Below are 20,877 nucleotides of genomic sequence, written 5' to 3' on the forward strand. Positions count from 1 at the left end.
TCCTGCCAATCCCGACGGGCTCGGCATGAGCACGCGCTTTGTTCCCATGCAGAGGTGATGTCAGCCCAGAGCAAAGATGGGCATTTCCATGAGCCTGGGCGGCTTCCTCAAGGAAGACAGTGTCTGGCAGTGGCTTTGAGGAGTATTGACACCAGTTCATGGGCTCCGTTCCTGCTTCCGAGACCCCCTGCCTTCAGGCTGCGTGGACCAGCTGTCTTGTCCAGCCCCTTCTCCCCCTGTTCTCCCAGGTCACACAGTGGCCAGGATGGGCCTCAGAGCCCCACCCATCACCTCAAGGCCAGAGCCCCTGCCTGTCTCCACACCCTTCCTGATCAAGCTCCTGCACTTGTCACTTCAGCGAAGTGCTGACCTTAAGATCCTTCCGCAGCTCCAGCCTCCTGCCTCCTGGCACCTGCAGTTGGAGTCGTTTGTGTGCTTGCTCGTTCTTCCCTAGACCCTCTCCTCCAGTCATCTCAGTAGCCCAGCCTCTGGGCAGGGTTTAAGAAACTTCAGATGAACGTGAACAGACAGTAGGCCAACTGCCCAGAGAAGAGCTTCTGGAACTTTCCTACAGGAAACATCTTAACCCAACAGAAAACTACTCCCACCCAGTACCCTTAAGAGTTTGGGCATTTGTAAGAAATGAGATGCTTCATAACTTATTTTGAATATTTAGGTGAATTCTGCTGTCAAATCCGTAATACCTCATTCATTTTAGTAGGCAAGCAATTTTTTTTTCCAAAAATAACATTTTAAATGACTTATTATCAAGTAAATTGATGCTTCAGGAAGTGCTCCATTGTCAGTCCTGTAGGTATGTAAACCTCAGCACATCGCAGGGAACCTAGCAGGTCCCAGGCTGAGGGGCCCAGGTGACCCTGGGAAATAACTTGCTGACGAGCTGCTGTGTGCTAGTTGGGAACTTGTAAGATGTTAACTCCTGGGGTTAACTCCACATGGTGGCCGCTGCCCACCCCGCCCAGTGCAACCAGTCAGGGATTTGTGTTCACTGGGTCCGGTAGTTAGTCCCCACTTTAAAGATGAAGAAATAAATTACAGACAAGTGAAGGGGTTTGGGCAGAATGATCAGGAGACAGACTTCTTTTCCCTTCTTTCTTTTTTTAAAAATTTATTTATCTGTCTATCTAAATGGAGATGCTGGGGATTGAACCCAGGACCTTGTGCATGCTAAGCATGTGCTTTACCACTGAGCTATACTCATCGCCCTCCCAGACCCCCAGGAGACAGATTTCTTCTCGGGATCAAAAAGAACTTTCTCATAGCACATGAGTTATTGAATGTTGGAAAGGGCTCCCTATGGATGGTGGGAGTGTCCCGTCATTACCATGTGTGAGCAGAGGCTGCTCCCCTTGACATCAGATGGAGTGGGAAGGACTGAGCTGCAGGCCCCAGCCTGGGTGCACTTCAGAGACGTGGCAATGAAGAGAGGGTAGTTGTCAAAAATGCAGATTCCTTGGCTGCACGCTGGACTCACAAATCAAAACCTCCAGAGAGGCCCCAGAGAGGAATCTCGCAACGCCAGGTGCTGCTGGAGTTCTTGACTAAAGGCCGAGTTGAATGGCTTCTGCCTTCCTGTCCCCTCCATGTGGCCTTCCGTGGTTTGGTGCTTCTGTGAGTCCTACCTCTGTGTGCCCAACGGGTCTTGGATGAGGCCCAAAAGCTCTCTGATCCCTGTCTCATTTCCAAAAGCAAAACAACTTTCATTTAATGAGTTGAAATTATGTACCAGGCACGTACCTGACGTGAGATCTCATGTAACAGTTAACAGCTCAGCAAGGAACAAATGTCAGTGACCCCCACTATAAAGATTAGGAAACAAAGACTCAGAGATAAGCCTGGTGCCCAAGATCACACAGGAAGGAGCAGGAGTTTGAACTTAGGACTTTTCTCTGTGCCCCACCATGTTTCCTCATGATTTGCAAAGGCCCTTCTAGGCCTCAGAGGTGGGAATTGACAGCAATCGCTCAACATTAGTTTAGCCTCCAAGGACATCCTGACTCCCTGGTGTAGGAGAACCTTCTTAGCAGAGAGTGGGGCTGGGAGGAAAGTTAGGCAGTGGTGGGGGTGGTAGGGGGGGTGCTGGTGCCTCCTCCCCAGGAGGTCCCAACCCCTGAGGCTCTGTTGTACCTAATGAGGTCGGTCCTGCCACGTGGGGACCAGCAGGGCTTCAGTACCCTTTAGTGGGGTGGCCTACAGTTGAGTTCCCAGTCCAAGACTTCCTGAACTTCCCAGCACTCCTGGGGTCTGAGACCCAGGAATAGGATCTGAGAAGAGTTCAAAAGCAGGTAGGAGGCGACCCAGGGATGAAAGCAGAGCGACGTCCCCTGGCTCTTGGCGCTCATCGTCTCCAAGCCTCTGCCGGCCGTGTCTTCTCCCCGGCGTGCCCTTCCTGTCTAGGAGCAAAGCATGCTGAGCACCTGGCCGCGTGCAGCCTGCGCTGGGGGCTGTGAGTGGGAGGGTGCAGAGAGAGGAAGGGGTCCGATGACTCAGTTAAGACTCGCCTTGGAGGGGAAGATAAACCAGCAGCGCCTGGAGGTCCAGCCAGACCTGGCCCTGAGACCCAGGCTGAGGGGGAGACCCCTTCCAGCTGGGGGTTTGGAAGCTTCCCAGAGTGGGGGCTGGAATACTTCTGAAGGCTCTGGGCTTCTCGGGACTTCCAGGCTAGCCGTGTCCTGACAACTTTGCTAAAGATGGCAGATTGAATACATGCGCCACATTTCTTCCCCTCCTGCAACCATGTGAAGACGACAGAAAGGAATTCCTTTTCTTTTTCTTTTTTTAAAGGTATAAATCCACAAGGATAGTGCAAGCAGGATAGGAGACAACTCAGTGCACCTTTGAAGCTGAATAGTAAAGTGGCAGCCGACTTAGAGACTCAGAAAAGCCACATGCCATGCGAGCAGGGTGGCTGCTGGGCCCCAGTGTGATTTACCCCACAGAACCGCCAAGGGCTCAGTCCAAGCTGGCAGCCCCCAAGTGGGAGTCGTGGGGGGCAGTGAAATAAGGAGCAGTCAGACCCCCAACTCCCCTCCCAGGATTGCTAGGTAGTCACCTTTCCCAACCCCAGCAGAAAACCAGAGTCATTCTCTGGCAACAGGAAACCCCGGGTCCCTGGCCTGGAGATAGGAGCATTGTACCAAAAACAGGGAGCCGAGAGTCTGGGGCTTCTGAATCTGGGGTCTCTGCCTTGTCCCCTGTCCTGCTCCCAGTGGCAGCCAGGCCTTTACCCTCCAGGCAGGACACTGAAGGGTCCTCTCTGAAGAACTGAATCCTCCCAAGAACAAAGTCCTAAAAATACTGACATTGGGGGAGGGGTGTCCCTAGCAAGTGTTCCCAAACCTCCCTTCAGTGGGCTCCAGTGTCTGTCCTAACACCCTGGGAAGCAACTGACTCTTCGACAATGGGTATCTAGAACTTTGGTAAACAAGATGAATGTTAAAAAGACAAAGAGAACCAGCCATTACCGTAGAACCCAGCAATTCCACTCCCAGGAAATGAAAACATATGTCCATGCAGAATTTATACACAAGTTTTCCGTAGCAGCATTACTCACAATAGCCAAAAGGTGAGAACAATTCACATGTCCCTTGGTGGATGGATTGATAAATGATGGTGGTCTATGCGTACGATGGAATATTATTTAGCCATAAAAAGGAACAAAGGACTGATATATTCTATAAAACGGATGAACCTTGAAAACATTATGCCCAGCAAAGGAAGAAAGACAGTAGATCACATGTTGTATAATTCCATTTATATGAAATGTCCGGGATAAGCAGATCCATAGAGACAGAAAGCAGATTAGTGGTTGCCAGGGGCTGGGGGAAGAGAGAATAAGGAGCAATTACTTAGTGGATATGGAGCGTTTTTCTGGGGTGATAAGAAAGTCTGAAACTAGAGAGAGGTGGTGGTTTCACAAGGCTATGAATACACCACGTGCCACTTGGAATTGTACACTTTAAAATGGTTAATGTATGTTAATGTGAACTTTACCTCAATTAAAAATAAACAAAGAGGAGAACCAGCCAAGGCTTCCGAGCTCCAGGAAGCTCCTCTACACTTTGAAAGCACCTGGATTAACCTGTGAGGGTTATGTTTCCAATAGAGAATTCAAACCACAAACACAGTGCTAGCTAGATTCCCTAGTGGTCCCACTCAAGAAGTGAAAAGATACAAGGGAAATTAATTTTAATGCTCTACTTTCTTTAACCCAATATAGCCCAAATATTATCACTTCAACATGTGATCAATATAAAAATCACTAATAAGATTGCTCTTTCATACTAAGTCTTTGAAACATGGGTGTCTTTTACCTGCTCAGAGCATTGCCAGGCAGGCTGGCCATACTCCTGCCCTTTGTGGCCCCTCGTGGCACCTGGTCACCTCACAGGACAGTGTAGCTCTAGAGAGTCTCAAAACACAATCTGCAGAGTATGAGAGTTTTAAAATTTAGTGAGTTTTGAGCCTATGAATTAAAAACAAATTGGCTGTAATCTTATTTAGGATCATCTGAACAATCGCCTAAAAATAAGTCCTAAATTAAACATAGAATTACCATATGATCCAGCAATTCATTTCTGGGTATATGTCCAAGAGAATAGGAACCAGGGATTCGTATATTTATACACTGATGTTCACAGCAGCATTATTCACAGTAGCAAAAAGGTGAAAACAACCCACAGATGGATGAAATGCCCACCAGCGGATGAATGGATAAGCAAAATGTATTGTATCCTTACAATGGGCTATTATTCAGCTGTAAAACACTGAAATGCTGACACATACGACAACATGAGGAACTTGAGGACACTTATACTAAGAGAAATAAGCCAGTCACAAAAAGACAAATACTGTATGATTCACTCAAGCTTGGTACCTAGAGGAGTCAAATTCATCGAGACAGAAAGTAGAATGATTAGAATGCTGGGGGCTGGCAGGGGAAGGGGAGTCCGTGTTTAACGCGGACAGAGTTTCAGTCTGGGAAGGTGAAGTTCAGGATGGTGGATGGTGGTGGTGGTCGTACAACAGTGTGAATGTACTTCAAATGGCCTAAATGGTAAATTTTATGTTACATGTATTTTACTGCAATTTAAAAAAAAAAAAAGTCCTGCCACCCAGTGTGCTTGGGTTTGTGTTGACCAGGACAGTTGAGAGGTTATAGTCACTGGCAGTTAATGACAAAAAATAGGGGGAGACTTGTGCCCAGCCGAAGCCTGGCTGCCCAGCATGGCCATGTGCTGCCGGGCACCATCCCTGCTGGGCCTCACAAGGCAGGTGGGGGAACAGAGGTGGTGCAGGGAGACCCCTTCACTGTGGCCAAGGCCCTCCGCCTCTGACCCCAGTCCCAGAGAACCAGCTCTTCTTTGAGCCCTCTAAACCCCCAGCCATCTGTGGTGAGAGCTGACAAGGTCCCTTCCTGTTGTCAATTTGAATTTTATTGGTTCTGCTAATATTCTTTATATTTGTTTGTAAATTCGCTTTGGTTTTAATGTTGGAGGCAAACATAAGCACAAAAGGTTTACCTGGCTCTGTGTCTGTGAATAGATAAGAAACACTATAATAAAAATGACTGAAGACAACCTCAGGGTCCACGAGAACTTTCTTCTTTATGAGAGCATTCACGTGTTGTGGCTCAGGAAGGGGTAATGCTGTGGTTTGGCTTCTGGGTCTGTTTCCCTTGAAGCATGGTCATCTCTGGGTCCCCACAGGGCCAGCACCCAGTGCCAGTATCAGAATTCTTTCCTGAGTGAGTGAGTGAGTGAGTGAATGAATGAGTGAGTAAGTGAATAAATGAATGCAAGGGTAGAGGAAGGAGGAATTCATTGAGGGGGTGGGTGGGGCGGGGCAGCAGGAGACTCTGAGAAGGCTGGCATTGGGGGTGCATCCTGGGCCCTGAAAGGGGAGGTTGAGGAGTAGGAAATGGGGGTGGGTGAGACAGGAGGGAAGCAGGCAGGGCACAGCCATTCAAGGAGTGACAGCAATTAACACCAAAATGGCAGAAGATTCAACTCCCAGTAGGTCTTGAGGATTGAGATGGCCGAGATTTGACTTCTAGTAGACGTTGAACTTCATTATATGCTCATGGTAACATATTAGCATGATAAATAACATATCCACAGGCTCCATGACAGTCCCAAGGCTGACCACAGAAAGTCAAAGAGTGGGCAGTGGCCAAATTCCTGGGACTCCCAGCCCTTTCCCCAGGGTGGCTGGAATAGTCCTCCCACTTGTAGGCGTGAAGCTACTGAGCCCATAAAACTGGCAACACCGCGCCTCGTGGCCGCCTCTCTCGCTCTGTTCTCTCTGGAGAGACTACCTGCACTCTGTCTATGGGGTGTGTACCTACTTTTACTTTAACCTGAGCACCCAACCCCACACCTCGTGGCCTTTCTCTTGCCTTTTGAAACAGCCTACACTCTATACAGTATGTATCTCTCTAAATAAATCTACCTTTTCTCAACTGTGGCTCGCTCTTGAATTCTTTCCTGCGAGAAGCCAAGGACCCACACCTGGCGGGGCACGTCCCAGGGGCTCAACCGAGACCTGGGACGTGGCCCTCCTCATGCCCTACATCTGTTTTCCTACATCAAAAGTAGATTTATTTGAGAGACATACATTCTCCATAGACAATGCAGGCTGTCTCAGAAGGCAAGAGAAAGGCCACGAGGGGTGCGGTTGGGTGTTTAATTTAAAGTAAAAGATACACACTCCACAAACACAGTGAGGGCCATCTTGGAAGGCTAGGGAGCGAGAGACCATGAGGTGTGGGGGTGGGTGTTTAGTTTAAAAGTAGATACACACTCCGTAGACAGAGTGCTGTCCGACTCACTCAGAGGAGAGAGCAGTCACGAGGTGTGGGGGTGGTTGGTTTTTATGAGCTCAATTATTTCATATGCTAACAAGTGGGAAGATTATTCCAACTACTTTGGGAAAGGGGCTGGGATTCCCAGGAATTGGGCCATCACCCACTTTTTGACCTTTTATGGTCAGCCTCAAACTGTCATGGTGCCTGTGGGACTGCCATTTAGCAGCTAATATACGATAATGAGCAAATGAGGAAGCTCAAGGTCTACTGGGAGGTGAATCTTCCACCATCTCAGTGCTAAGTGCTGTGTCATTCTTTTAATGGTTGTACCTTGTCCTCTTCCTTCCTGTCTCACCCTCTCCAGCCCCACTTCACCTGGCCCAGCCGCCATCACCTCTGCCCTACATCACTACTCCTTTGACAGGCTTCCCCTGCCAGTCTGGCCCTACCTGACCTATTCAGTCCAGCAGGCATTAACTCATTCACTCAGTAAACACTATCAGAGTAGCACTGATTAGGAACAAAGCAAAGGCCTTGCCCAGTGGGAGACAGACAACAAACAAGGAAATGGTAACTGTATCATATGACAGCAAGGGGCCACAAGTGCCAGGAGGAAAACAAAAGGAATCGGGAGAGGGGTCCTGTGATAGTTTCTCTCAGCCCTCAGATTGGGTCCACCACCCCAGGCCCCTGGGGGATGCCTGCCGTGACCCAGCCCCCGTTCCTAGAGGGTTTGGTCAGGCCTGCTGTGAGCTGGAGTCCGCATCTAGCCTGGCAGCCCCAGTGAGTGTCCAATTGAGACAGGATGGAAGGCGGCAGGGCACAGCCATTCAAGGAATGACAGCAATTTAACACCAGAATGGTGGAAGATTCAACTCCCAGTTGGCCTTGAGGATTAAGTCGGTGGGCGTTTGACTTCTAGCAGACCTTGAGCTTCATTATGTGCTCATTGTAACAGTGTGATGAATAACATGCCCGCAGTCACCATGACAGCCCCGAGGCTAACCGCAAAAGGCCAAAGAATAGGTGGTTGCCCAATTCCTGGGAATCCCAGCCCCTTCCCCAGGGCGGTTGTAATGGTCCCACCAGTAGGGATGTGAAGCTACTGAGCCCATAAAAACTGGCAACACCATACCTGGCTGTCCTTTTTCGCTCCCTCCTCCTTGAAGATGGCCTGCACTCTGTCTACAGAGTGTGTACCTACTTTAACCTGAGCACCTAATTCCCACACTTCTTTCCTTGTCTTTCTCTTGCCTTACGATCTATGCAGTGTGTATCTCTCTAAATAAACCTACCTTTACTCAACTTGAAATCTTTCCTGCATGAAGCCAAGGACTCACACCTGGCGGGGCACGTCCCAGGGGCTCCGCCGAGGCCTGGGACACAACCCTCCTCACGCCCCACTTCCGTTTTCCTGCGTCATAACCACCTGGTGAGAAAACTGACTTGGTGTTGCCTCGGGAAAGAGGGGCTCAGGGAGGCGACTTGCCCAAGGTTGCACAGCTGGGGAGGGGAGGGTGTACTCCTGAGAGGTAAACTACTGGGAACAAGCCATTTTTCAGTTAGTGATCATTTTGATGGCAGCAGAGGAGTGGTGGGGCTGAGGAGGGTGCTGGGGCCACCTCAGTCCTCCCTTCAGCCTTCAGCCCTGGAGGAACCATTTCCTGTGAGCCGCTGCGAATGTAACGGGGAAGCAGCGGGGGTGGGGTGGGGGGTGCTGGATGCAATTCCAGGCTCAGCTCCATCTCTTTCCCGCTGTGTGGTGGGGGGCAGGTCACTCCCCTGACCTGGACCTCTGGTTCCTTTAGAGGGAATGATCTTGAAGACAGCTCAGGACAGCCCCCCAGGGGCCAGCCCCAGGACCCAGCTGCTTTGGATGCCCTCTCCCCACTCCCCGCTGCCTGGCTCGATTGAAGATCTGCTCAGGCGGCCATGGCACCCGCCCAGGCTCCTTCTTGCACAGAGATGACCCACAAGATAAATGGCCGGAGTGTGGGGACAGAGCTTTCAGGAGACAGCAGGCAGTGAGCTGTGTGTGTGTCCAGGCCAACAGGAAGGAGGAGTGGGAGACGGAGAAGGCAAAGCTGGGCACGGGGGTTGGTGGGGACCAGGCTGGGGGATAGACCCCCTGTGGACAGCAGTTGCAGTGATCCCAGGGTGGTCTTGGCAACCCCCAATCTCCATCAGCCCCAAGTAGATGTGCTTGCTGTAGAGAGCAGCTTAAGACGCACCCCTTCCTCCACATCCCCCTTGTACCATCCCTCTGGGGTGGGCTGAGCATCCGTGTTTCTCAAACAGGAGAGCTAGAAATGAGCTGGTGGGCGAGGGGAAGAATGCAGCATCCTGGGGGAGTGCATGGGCTGGGCCTCTGCTCTTGCTGTGTGGCCTGTGGACTCGAGGCCCTCCGAGGGCCGTTTCAGCTCAGCCCCTCCACCCCTGACCCCACAAGAGTGACCCCAGGCGGGAAGTGCGGGCTGCAGGGGCTTGGTGGGACTGGCAGAGGTGTGGCGGTGCATGGCCATGTGCTGCCTACCGAAGTCGCCTCAGCTGGTGGCCGCTGGCTTGTTTCTGTCTTTCCCAGAGCTGGAAGGGATGGGGGTGGGGGTGAAGGAGGACAGGCGTGGAGCCGCAGGGCTGGGTGGTGTGGGGGAAGTCCCTTTGGTTTTCGGCCTCAAGCTCTTCTTCTGTCACTTGGAGCTACCTTATCCACCTCACAGGATGGTCAGAGGCTCAGAAGTGATGGCCCTCCTGCGCAGACATAGTGCTTGGGATGTCCCTGGCATCCTGGTGTTTCCAGGTCCCTGAAGTCTTTAGCCAGCTCAGGGTGGGGTCTGCCTGATTCAGTCCCGGAGAATTTTTTAATTCAAAAGAGCTAAATTCCAGAAGCCTGATGATTTACCTGGGATGGGGGAGGACAATGACCCTTTTTGCCCCCGGCTCCAGCCAGCTCAGCAGGTTGGGTGCAAGCAGCAGTCCTAGCCACCATGCTGTCTGGAAAAGGCGGGGAGTGACCATCAGGGTTGTTGGTTCAGGGACCCCCCAGGGAACCGGAGCAGCTGGGACTCCACACCTTGCTCATGTTTCTGGAACACAACTTCTGGGCCAGCCTCACTCTGCACCCTCATGCCAGGCCATGTGGTGCTGTTGTTACCCCTGTTTTGGGGGAAACCAAGTCCCAGAGAGGTGATGCTACTCACTCAGGCCACCAGTGGAAGCAGAATAAGAACCTGATCTGACTGTCATGTTGCTGTGGTCTTGAGATTTCAGGACCTTAAGATTCATGACTTGAAATGTATTGGTTACCTATTGCTGAGTAACAAACAACCCCTAAACCTAGTGCTTCAAAGCAACCACCAGTGTGGATTTACTCACAACTCTGCAGTTTGGCAGGGCTGGACAGGGACCGCTCCAGCCTCCCTCACAAGTCTGGTGTTAAAGTGGGAGTGGCTCGACAGTTGAAGTTTGGGGGCGCAGGCTGGGCCTCTCCCCTCCCTCATGCCTTTAGGGCTTCTCCTTAGTGCAGAGTGGCCCCTCTCTAGCAAAGTAATCCAATTTCCTTATATGGCCTCTGGCTTCCTGAGCCAGAGAAAATGGATGCTGCAAGGCCTCTTAAGGCCTAGGCCTGGACTCTAATTCTAGTAGTCAAAGCAAGTTGCACACAGCCACCCAGACTCCAGGGGAGAGGAGACAGTGGCCTGGGTTACAGGGTTGGGAGGAATTGCTGGCAGATCCACCCAAGGATCCTGGCCTTAGAGTGACTGCTGCCTGCTAACAGACTCCTGTGTGACAAGGGGTGAGAGAGTTGTTGGCCACTCAGGAGAACTTGGAGAAGGGAGGGCCCAGAAAACTCAGAGGCCCAGTTGCAGTGAGATGAGAAGGCTAGGCCAGCTCTGGCCAGATCCAAGCCCTCTCTCTTCAGGCTTCTGGGTCTTTCTCTCCCCTAAGCCCCAGTGGCCCTTCTCCCTGTCCCCTAAGAAGTGAGATGGCTGAGCCCCAGTGGGGAATGAGGCCAGGCCTGCTCATCCTGTTGGTGACAACACTCTGTCGGCCCTGCCTCGGCTTTCCTGGGGATGCCTCGCTGGCAGTGAACAATGCTGTGGCTTTGCCCTCCACCTGCCCTGCCCTGACCTGCCCTGGGCCTCCCTGATGGTGAGAAACTTGCAGCAGTTCTGCCTCAGCCCCACCCAACCTCACAGGTTAGAGAAAATGTTGTCCCCAGATAGTGATGTTCACGGGGGTCGGTGGGGAAGAGATCATGGAATCCTCCCCTCACCGCCAGCCCCCAAAGACTTCAGGAACTGCACTGTGGCCCCTGAGCACAGGCGCTAAATTCAGTCCTGGCTCTGCAACTCATGAGCTGTATGATCTTGGGAAAATTACTCACCTCTCTGTGCCTCAGTTTTCTCATCTGAAAAATGGGGAGAAGAAAGGGCAAAAGTGCTCACTCTGTGCAGGCCCTTTACATCTAGCAGCTCATTTAATTCTCCCTACGTGGGAAGAGGGGCTTGGGAAGCTCTGTTATTTGTCTTACTTTACAGATGAGATAAAAGCACAGAGAGGTCAAGTAACTAGCCTGGAGTCACACAGTTAGGCTCCATCTACTCCCCTAGTGCCTGCTCCCCATCTCCTAATTCCTTCTTTTTTCATTACGGTAACATATACATAATATAAAAGTTAAGATGTGCAATTTTGGGGCATTCAGCACACTCACATTGTTGTGCTACTGTCACCACCATCCATCTCCAGAACATTTTGCATCTTCCTAAACTGAAACTATCCATTAAACAGTAACTCCTCATTTCCTGGCAACCACTATTCTGTTTCTGTGAACTCGGCTCCTCAAGGTGCCTCCTGTAACTGGAATCACACAGTGATTGTCCTTTTATGACTAGCTTATTTCACTTAATATAATGCCTTCAAGTTTCACCCATGTTGTGGCATCTGTCAGAATCTCCTTTTTAAGGCTGAATAATATTCCATTGTACATTCACGATGAATGCTAATCCATTCATCTGTCAGTGGACACTTGGGTTGCTTCTACCTTTGGCTACTGTGATTAAAGAGGCTGTGAACATGATTGCAGAACATCTGTTCAAGTTTGTGCCTTGGGGTCTAGACCCAGAAGTAACATTGCTGGATCAGCTGGTAATTTTATGTTTAATTTTTTGAGGATCCGCTGTACTGTTTTGCATAGCAGCTGCACTGTTTTACATTCCCACCAGCAAAGCACAGGGGTTCCTTATTCCTTCCTGCACCCAGTTTGATGCCAAGCCCATGGAACGCTGGCATCCCTTGTGGGTGCCCAGCAGGGCCACATAAGAAGCTGGCAGAGATTGCCCAGCAGCTCCTGAGTGAGGGGTATGTGGGGCAGGCAATCCTGGAAGGCCTGTCAACATCCCAGCATCCCAAAATGACCTTTCCTGACCCTGCTTTGCCAGGCCAGGCTGCCCCGGGGCAGAGGGACTGAGAGGGCCCACATGGGGGACACTGGCAGGCTTAAGGCCTGGGACAGTCAGACCCTGGGGCAGGAGGGGCCCTGCTTAGCCAGGCCCCACCCTGCCCTTCTGTAGGACCTCCACAATCCCCCTACTTGTCACCCTCCTTCCTAGCCTCATTACCTCCTCCCACTTGTGGAGACAAGTCCTGAGAATTGACTTTGTGACCTGGGCGATGTCAAGCTCCTCTGAGGAATTCCCAAGGCCAAGCCCCTCACCGTGCAAGTAACTCTTAGTGAGTCAAGGGGTGTGGCTCTTCTAGAACCCTGGCTCCTGGCTCCCACCCCGGCTCTCTCCACACCCTGCCAGGGGGCCAGCATCCTCCCAGGAAGTGTGCGGTCAGCTGGACTCATTGAAAGCCCTGGTCCCAGGCTGGGGGTAGGGGACAAACTTTCTGGAGGTGGCAGCACAGAGCCCAGAGTCTGGGACTCAGGGCCTCAGGGCCACAGGCACTGCCATAGGCTGAAGGCCGTGGTTATGGGGTCTTATTCTAGCAGTTTCACGTGGCCCTAGGCAGGCCCAGCCTCTGTCTGAGCCTTGTCTCCTTGCTAGTGTAGTGGGGAGTAGGCTGGAATTCAGTAGCCTTTAAAGACCCTCCCAACTAGAAGATTCCATGACCCTAAATTTCCAGAAAGGGAAGAGAAGTCACTGAGGGGGACTTTGAGTGGCTGGAGTTTCTGGTCCATGACCACCTTTGAGTACTAGTAACACCAGTGCTTGTTACGTTCTAAGAATTCAACATGTATAAATGCATTTAATCCTTACAACAACCCTACCCAGCGGGTACAATTCTTGTTCCCATTCTACAAAAGAGGAAACTGAGGCACAGAGAGGTTAAATGACTAGCCCAAAGCCACAACGATAGCAAAGTTCAAACCCTGCCTTATTAATCCATGCCCTAACCCATAATCCTATACCATAAGGTGGCTGAGGTTTTTCCCAAACCACGGCTTTAGTGAGCACCTGAGGCTTTCCAGGTGCCAAGTCCCGGGACTTCAGGTAGCAGCTGGCAGGAAGTGCACAATAGAGGCTGGAAACCTGACCGCAAAGCTGGCAGCGTGAAACGGCGGGTAGGCCAGTCGGTGGGGTGGGGGGCCTTCCCTGTGTATGAGGAAGGGCAGGGGCAAGTGCCAGAGTGGCTGGGATGGAAAGATCTGGAAACCCTGTCATAGAAGGAGCCGCTAAAGAACCTGGCGGGGGAAGTGGTACAGGGACTCTCACCAAATTCCTGAGAGACCAGCATCAGTGAAGAAGCTGACCTGTTCTGACCAGTTCCGGGCAGCGGGATCTAGGATTTCTAACAGCCAAAGCTGTCCCACAATAAAGAGCTGCCGTGGGAGAGGGTGAGCGCCACATCACGCGAGGCATGTGAGCAGAGCTGCCTGGGCCGGGCCAAGGAGATGACCTTGAGGTGTGAGGCTCAGTCAAGCCACATCAGGCAGCCCCAGCAGCCTCAGGCTGTGCATGGGTTAGACGTGAGCAGCTGAGCCCCCCGGGGAGAGCTAGCCCCATCTGGGGCCTTTTTCTGTGGCCCGGCCCACAGAGCAAATTTCGTGAGTAAATTTCTCTCTTCCATCCCCACCCACCAGCCTGGCTCCAGCTGGACAGCCAGGGCTCCCCGCAGCACCCCGGGGCTTACATTTTTGGTCATCAAAAGGACCGGAGAACGTGCTGACCCAAAGGACCTCCAAGACCCTAGACGACCACCTCAGGGTCCGAGGATTTCAGGCTCAGACAAGCGAAAACAATCTGGATGTTCCGATGGTCGCCTCCCACGCCTGGGAGATGTGGCCGTGGGGCTGTGAGAAGGGCCCAGCAACTGTGAGGACGGAGCCTGATGAGCCCCAGGAGCAGACGCTGCCGTCGGGGGCCCAGGCCGTGAGTCAGCATCGCGGGCTTGTGCCCGCACCTCTGTTTAGGGCATTTCAAGGCACTTTTGCCAAAGCAGGTGCTGGCGGTGTGGATAAGAGCTGGGGCTGCAGGTGGGAGGGGGTGCTGGGTGGACCGGGCTCGGTCCTGCCCTCCCGATGGCGGCCCCAAGGAATGCTGTGGTGTGACTGTGGGGAGTGTCCAGCAGGCTATGTATCCTGTGTGTGAGCACATGGGGTGTGTCTGTGGGTCTCGTGTACAAGGCTTTGTGTGTACGTGTGCGTATGAGAGAGTGTGTGTGTGTGTGTGCGACACTAGGATGAGGAGTCTCCCCGTGGGTGCACACGCATGTGCCAACATACGCACGCAGGTGTGGGTGCGTGCTTCTCTCTGCTGGCGTGACCACCGGTGTGATCATGTCACCCCACGATCCTTTCAGGATCCAGCCCCCGAGCTTCACTCCAGACCCTCCTGGCTGGCATCTGCTGCAGTGGGTGTCACTTGTTGAGCTGGTGACTCAGTCCAGCTCTCAGCGTCCGTGGTGTCTTTGGAGCTTGTGGGGGTCCTCGGGCTGAATCACCCCCTCTGCATCCCCCGCACACTTTCTGGCTGTGACTAGTCCATTCCCTGTCCATCCTCAGCCTGGAGGCCCTGTTCCCCACTTTTGCTAGTTTCCAAATCAGCCCCAACCTTCGAGGCCTGGCTAAGATGCTGCCTCCATCTTCCCAGCCCCATAGAGGGCCCATGTGGTTACCTCCTGCTGTCTTTCTGTCTTGCTCCCTGCGCCTCACTGGCCCAGGTTCTCCTGGGGGCGAGGTTGAGTCTGGTTCACCCTGCTACAGCCTGCAGCCCAGGGCCTGGCATACAGTCGGTATTCAATTGATAAATAGATATAATCTCGCCCCACCACATGCTCTCAGACGCTGTGGATGAGAGGACTGGGAGGGGACCTGGCCTCGTGTGGCTGGAGCTCTGGCCCTGGAGCCCGAGTCCTGGCTCTGCCCTCAGCTATCAGGTGGGCTCCGTGAATCAGTTTGCTCACCTGGGAATCTCACAGGTGAGGCTCACGGGAGCTCTGGGGAAGGCAGAGTGGGTGGAGAAGGGGCAGGCTCCCGAGTTTCCAGGAGAGGTTGCCAGGGCCCAGCTAAGTGTGCAGTTCATGGTAGAAAAGGCGACTGGCTTCCGGGGTCACATACATTTGCAACCACACAGCAGCCCTGGCCCTGATGGGATGACTATTCCAGTCTTTCCTCACCTGGAAGGCTGGCACTTCTCTCTCCAGGCCCCCATCAGCCCTCAAGCCCCACACAGAAGACACTTATGGATGAGGGCTGTCCCCCAAACACACCCACGGGGGCCAACACATGGGGTCGTGGAGACTTCCTTCCTATGTAACGTTGTGCACTGAGCAGCTGCTATGCGCCGGGTTTGTGGGTGTTGGGGAGACAAGAGCAGGCTTGGGAAAGACCAAGATTCCTTCCCCTGTGGGGGTTATGTTCTAGTGGAGGAGATAAGCGAAAGAACAAGAAACAGAAAATTACCTACCTAGTATGCTCGAGGGTGAAAAGTGCTAAGAAAGAAAGGAGAGCAGGCAGAGGGGTCAGGAAACGTGCACCTAAGTGGGGAGGTTGGGGAGGCCCACGTGGTACCTGGGGGAAGAACATTCCAGATGAGGGAACAGCCAGCCTGAAGGAGGTAGTTGAGCTCTGGGAGCACAAAGAGGGATGGGGCAGGGAGGCAGCAGGCCAGGCCTTGTGGTTCCTGAAGGACTCTGGTCTCACTCTGGGTGATGGGAGCCACAGCAAGATTTGAGCAGAGGAGGGAGGGGATCTGACTTGTGCTTTCCAGAATCCCACTGACTGCTCTACGGGGCAGGAGCAGGAACGCCAGTGGAAAAGCTATGGCAAGTCTGCAGGTGAGACAGACATTGAAAACAAACATGGTTACCAAAGGAGAAAAAAGTTGGGGGGGAGGGATAAATTAGGAGTTTGGGATTAACAGATACACACTACTATGTATAAAACAGATCAACAACAAGGGCCTACTGTATACCACAGGAAACTGTATTCAATATCTTGTAATAACCTATAATGGAAAAGAATCTGAAAAAGAATATATATATGTATAATTGAATGACTTTGCTTTTTACCCGAAACTAACACAGCATTGTAAACCAGCTATACTTCAATAAAAAAATAAAGAATGCAGATGAGAGCCATGGAACGGTGAGAGGGCAATTAGGATCCCCTACTGTGGGAAGAACATGGAAGAATTGGGGGAGGGGCCTCTCTGAAAAAGCAGGAAAGCCCAGGAGTCCCTTAGCTGGGTTTGCAACCCTTTGAGAATCCAGTAACAGCCGTGGACCCTCTCCCTGAAAAACGTTCAGGTGCGCTTGCACATGTCCACACGCACACATGCTCTCACACACATTCACATACACAAGCACATAATCACATCCACATGTGCATATACCCACACCCAGTTTACGCATGTACGTGCACACTCACGCATACTCACAAACACACCCACCATGCCATGGGGAATTTTAGGAAATTCCTGGACCCCCTGACCCCCCAGGTAATGGACTCCTGTCTAATCCATCCCTTCCACCTGACTGAGGCTTGCAGAGAGAAAAGGACTTGTCCAAAGACACCCAGGCAGAGAGGGCCTGATGAACAGGTCTTGGCCCAGACAAGCCTGGAACATCAGGAGACCGCTGCCTTAGGGCTCTCTGTCCCCCTGCACTGAGCGGGGCAGCAGAGGAAACCCCCTCTCATCCTTGTGCCCAAAGAACTCACAGAGCAGCCAATCAGGGAGGCCAGGACAGCAGACAGGAAGTGCTCAGGGTCCTAAGAGGGCCCCAGATACCTGTAATGGGCTGTGAAGATGAAATTCAAGAGGAGGAAGTCAGAGGAAATTCTGTGGGGAGGAGGTATTTGGAGCTGTGCCTTGGAGGCTGGGACGGGTGGAATAAATACTTAGAGATGAAGCTGGGAAGCCCTTGCAGGCAGAGTCCAGAAGCAGCAACAGTCTTGAGGTGGGAACTCTCCAAACTGGCCATGAGTATGGCCTCTGGGAAACAGGAGCCAGAGTGGCCGTCAGGGGTGTGGGTCTTGAAGGATGAGTAGGAGTTTTTCCAGAAAGACTTTCTGGGCAGGACTAATACGTGCCAAGGGGCCGAGATAAGAAATGCTGGAGAAACTGCAAGTGTTTCAGAGGGCTGCTTACTCAAGTGTGGTTTGGGGGAGGGGCTCAGTAATAAAGCAATGGATGAATGAACGAATGAATGGAGTGCATGTGGGGGAGGGTAGGAGAGGATGCCTGGTGACTTCATCCAGCCAGTGATGAGGAAGGAAGAGGACTAACATTTATCACATTATTCTGCTGCCAGCCCACACACATGCCCTTCTGCAGATGAAGAAGCCGAAGCTTTGAGCCAGCTTACTCACTCTGCCCCCGAGGAGCCTTGGCAGTGCTGGCGCAGGGCCCTTGTCACAGGTCGGGGGCCTCCTCACCTGGAGACCCAGAGCCAGGCATGAGATGACCCAGGGAGGGTTGAATATAGCTCCCATAGGCCAGGCAGTGGCTGCCAAAAGGGATAACAGACCCAGCAATTGTTCCCAGAGCCAAATCCGCCCCAGGTGAAAGGGGACAGCAGATCTGTAAGGCAACACCCGCCTTGGGCTGGCTAATCTTGTATCGGGGCTTCTCTCAGCTCCAGGCTCCCAAAGCCTCCTTGTCCAGCAGCCTGACCCAGAGGAGGGGGTGGAGAGGAAGGACCACCTAACGAGCCTCTCTGCCTACCCACTTTTGACGGCATGGAGACAGGACAGGAAGTGAGCAAAGGGCAGGGAGAGGATGGAGACATCCAGATTCCCAGTGATGACTGGGCAGCAATTATCCCCATTTTCCAGATGAGGAAACAGAGGCTTAGGGCACTGAAATGACTGGAACACACAGTGGAGCTGGATTAGAACCCAGGTCTTAATCATGATAACAGCTTCTCCACCTACTGTGTGTCAGGCTTCTATAAATGCTGGAGGGGGAGTGACAGAGAGAGAAGCCTGTAGGGGGACGGAATCAGGGGCTGTTTCCTCCCTGGCCAGCTCTCTCAGAAGTAGGTTCCTGGTGCTGCAGGGCCAGTACTGGGAGGCTGGAGAGGTCGGGCCTGGTGTTTCCAGCTTCACCAGGGGCAGGTTGTGTGTGACTGGGCAAGTCACCTGTTGTCCCTGCTAGGGTGGGTTGCAGGCACTTGCTACAGGCAGCCCCCAACATACTGCAAGAGAACACTGAGCAGATGGAGGCCGACTTTGCTGTGGCCCCAACCAAGACTGACTCCTCTGGGCCTCCCAAGAAGCTTGGGAATCTGGAAAGGTCAGGAGAATGAGGACCCGAATGGAGAGAGCATGAAGCATGCGTGAGCAGGCCCCCGGGGTCTAGGCAGGGCAACCCCCGCTCTTGTTCCTCCACACAGCTGCCCTGGAGGTGCCTGCCTTTAGGTTCTTCCCCCCTGCATGGGCCTAAAAGCACTCACAAGAGGGGAGGGGTTCACTAGTGAGGGAGGCAGGGTGTAACTCACTGAAGCAGCAGGGCCTTGGGGACACAGCTTTCCCAAGTAGCCATTTTCAGACAGTCAAAATTGTCCATCACTCTTTTGTTTAATGACAAGTAATGTGCACACAGCATGAATTCATTCTTTTTTTTTTCCTCCCCTGCAAATATTTATTGAGTGCCTCCTGTTTGCCCAGCCCCACACTCAGGGCTCAGGAGAAGGCAGCCCTGCAGCTAAGACAGACCAGGTGGTAGGCTCTGAGGGGGGCTTCATGTACAGGGACCCATTTTTCCCTCTGAGCAGCCTGATGAGGGAGGGAGCCTTCCTTATTCCCATTTCACAGACAAGGAAACTGAGGGTTGAGCCACTTGCACAAAAACCCAGACCGAAGCCAGATCTCTCTGGCTCCTGAACCTGGTTACCAGTATGCAATGTGACCTCCCCAGAAGCCTTACCTCTCACTCTGCCCCATGGGTACGGCCTGGGAGCTCAAAGACAGGCAACCACGTCTGTTTTGCACCTTATTAAAAAATCCAAAAGAGAGTCAGGCTATAAGTGTAATGGATTGGTTTTTAGGTCACAACAAAGTGGCTTCACATCAAAGGAGCTACATCAAAAAATAAATAAATAAATAAAAGTCACGAGGGTGAAGTCCTCACATAGAGGAAATCTGGGTGGCCCAGGCTGGGGCTGGGAAGCTTACTTTCCACTGGCCACCCTTCAATAATTTTCAAATTTGCACTGTGCACAGCTATTATCTATTTACCCAAATCAATTAAAAGACGTCAAAGGACAAAAAGGCGTATTTATAGCTCAGGCCTTGATCAGGACCTGCGGGGCTCACAGTCTTGGGGGGAGCTGGAGCTTGTCAGGGGCAGAAAGAGCACATACTAGGTGACAGATGAATGCTATGGACCACCCACCATGAGCATCCTGGCAAGGAGAGTGAAGGCTGAGAAAGCCCCACAAACCTGGGTTGGAGCCTCAGGCATGTCATCTCACCTCCTCCCCTTTGCTGGGAGCTGTGAAAACTGAGGGATATGATATTTTGTGCCCAGCTGGGTGCTCGGCCAGTGTCCAGGTTTCTGACATGCCCAGAACGAGCCTGTTGGGGAAGCCAGGACTGAGACCATGCTTCTCTTACAGGCCAAGGGATGCCCTAATTGTTGGAGGAGGCCAAGGGAGGAGAGCAGATTCCCCTGGGGATGCCAGGGGAGCAAGGAAAATATCTCTGAGAGGACCCTTTCCAGATGGCAGGAATCCCCAGGTAGAGGCACAGGGAGGGGCACGGAGAGGGGAGTCGGTGAGTGTGTGTGAGCAGTAGTGAGGGTTCCATGGGGGTGGAAAGATAAGGGCAGAGAGTCTCCTAGAGAGGCAGGTGCAGAAGAAGAGGAGGCTGACATTTTAGGGGTGGAGTAGATGGGATCTGGGGGGAAGTGACAGAATACCTGAAGCAGGTGAGTCATGGGGATGCTACAAAAGGCACAGGGATGTGCTTAGAGTAGTGCCGGCTAGGAATGGTTCTTACACTTTCAAGTGTTTGAGAAAAAATCAAAAGAGAAATGGTTCCCTTTTAGTGTCCACAAATAAAGTTTTACTGAAACACAGCCATGCTCATTCCTTTACATAATATCTACAATTGACTTTATGCTACAGCGGCAGAGTAGTTGAGAGAGACCCTATGCGCAGCAGAGCCTAAAATATTTACTATCTGGACCTTATACACAATAGTTCGCCCACCTTTAACTTACGGGCAACTTGCAGGCAGAGAACAGTAGGCGTGATGTTTGACAAGGGGACAGGTCCAGGTAACCAGGGCCTCCTTCTTCCCTGCCCAAGCACCGAGCTTAAGCTGAGAGCAAGCGGGAGACATGGAAAGTTCAGGGAGGAGAGTGACCTGCTCAAACGAAAGCTGGAGAATGGTCACTCTGGCTGCTAAGCAAGAATGGATTAAGGGGGGCTGGGGTTACCTGGAACAGGAAGGCCTGCTGGAGGAGGCTCCAAAGGCCCATGGGACTGTCCTTGAGGACATTTGCTGGGACCTAGACTTGAGGCGTCTCCGTGCCCTTCCCTGCACACCTTCGCTGGTGGCACACAGTGCTGCTCTGCATACCCAGGATGCCCTGCGCACGCGG

The sequence above is a fragment of the Camelus ferus genome, chromosome 12 (assembly GCF_009834535.1).
Source record: "Camelus ferus isolate YT-003-E chromosome 12, BCGSAC_Cfer_1.0, whole genome shotgun sequence".
NCBI classification, from domain to species: domain Eukaryota; kingdom Metazoa; phylum Chordata; class Mammalia; order Artiodactyla; family Camelidae; genus Camelus; species Camelus ferus.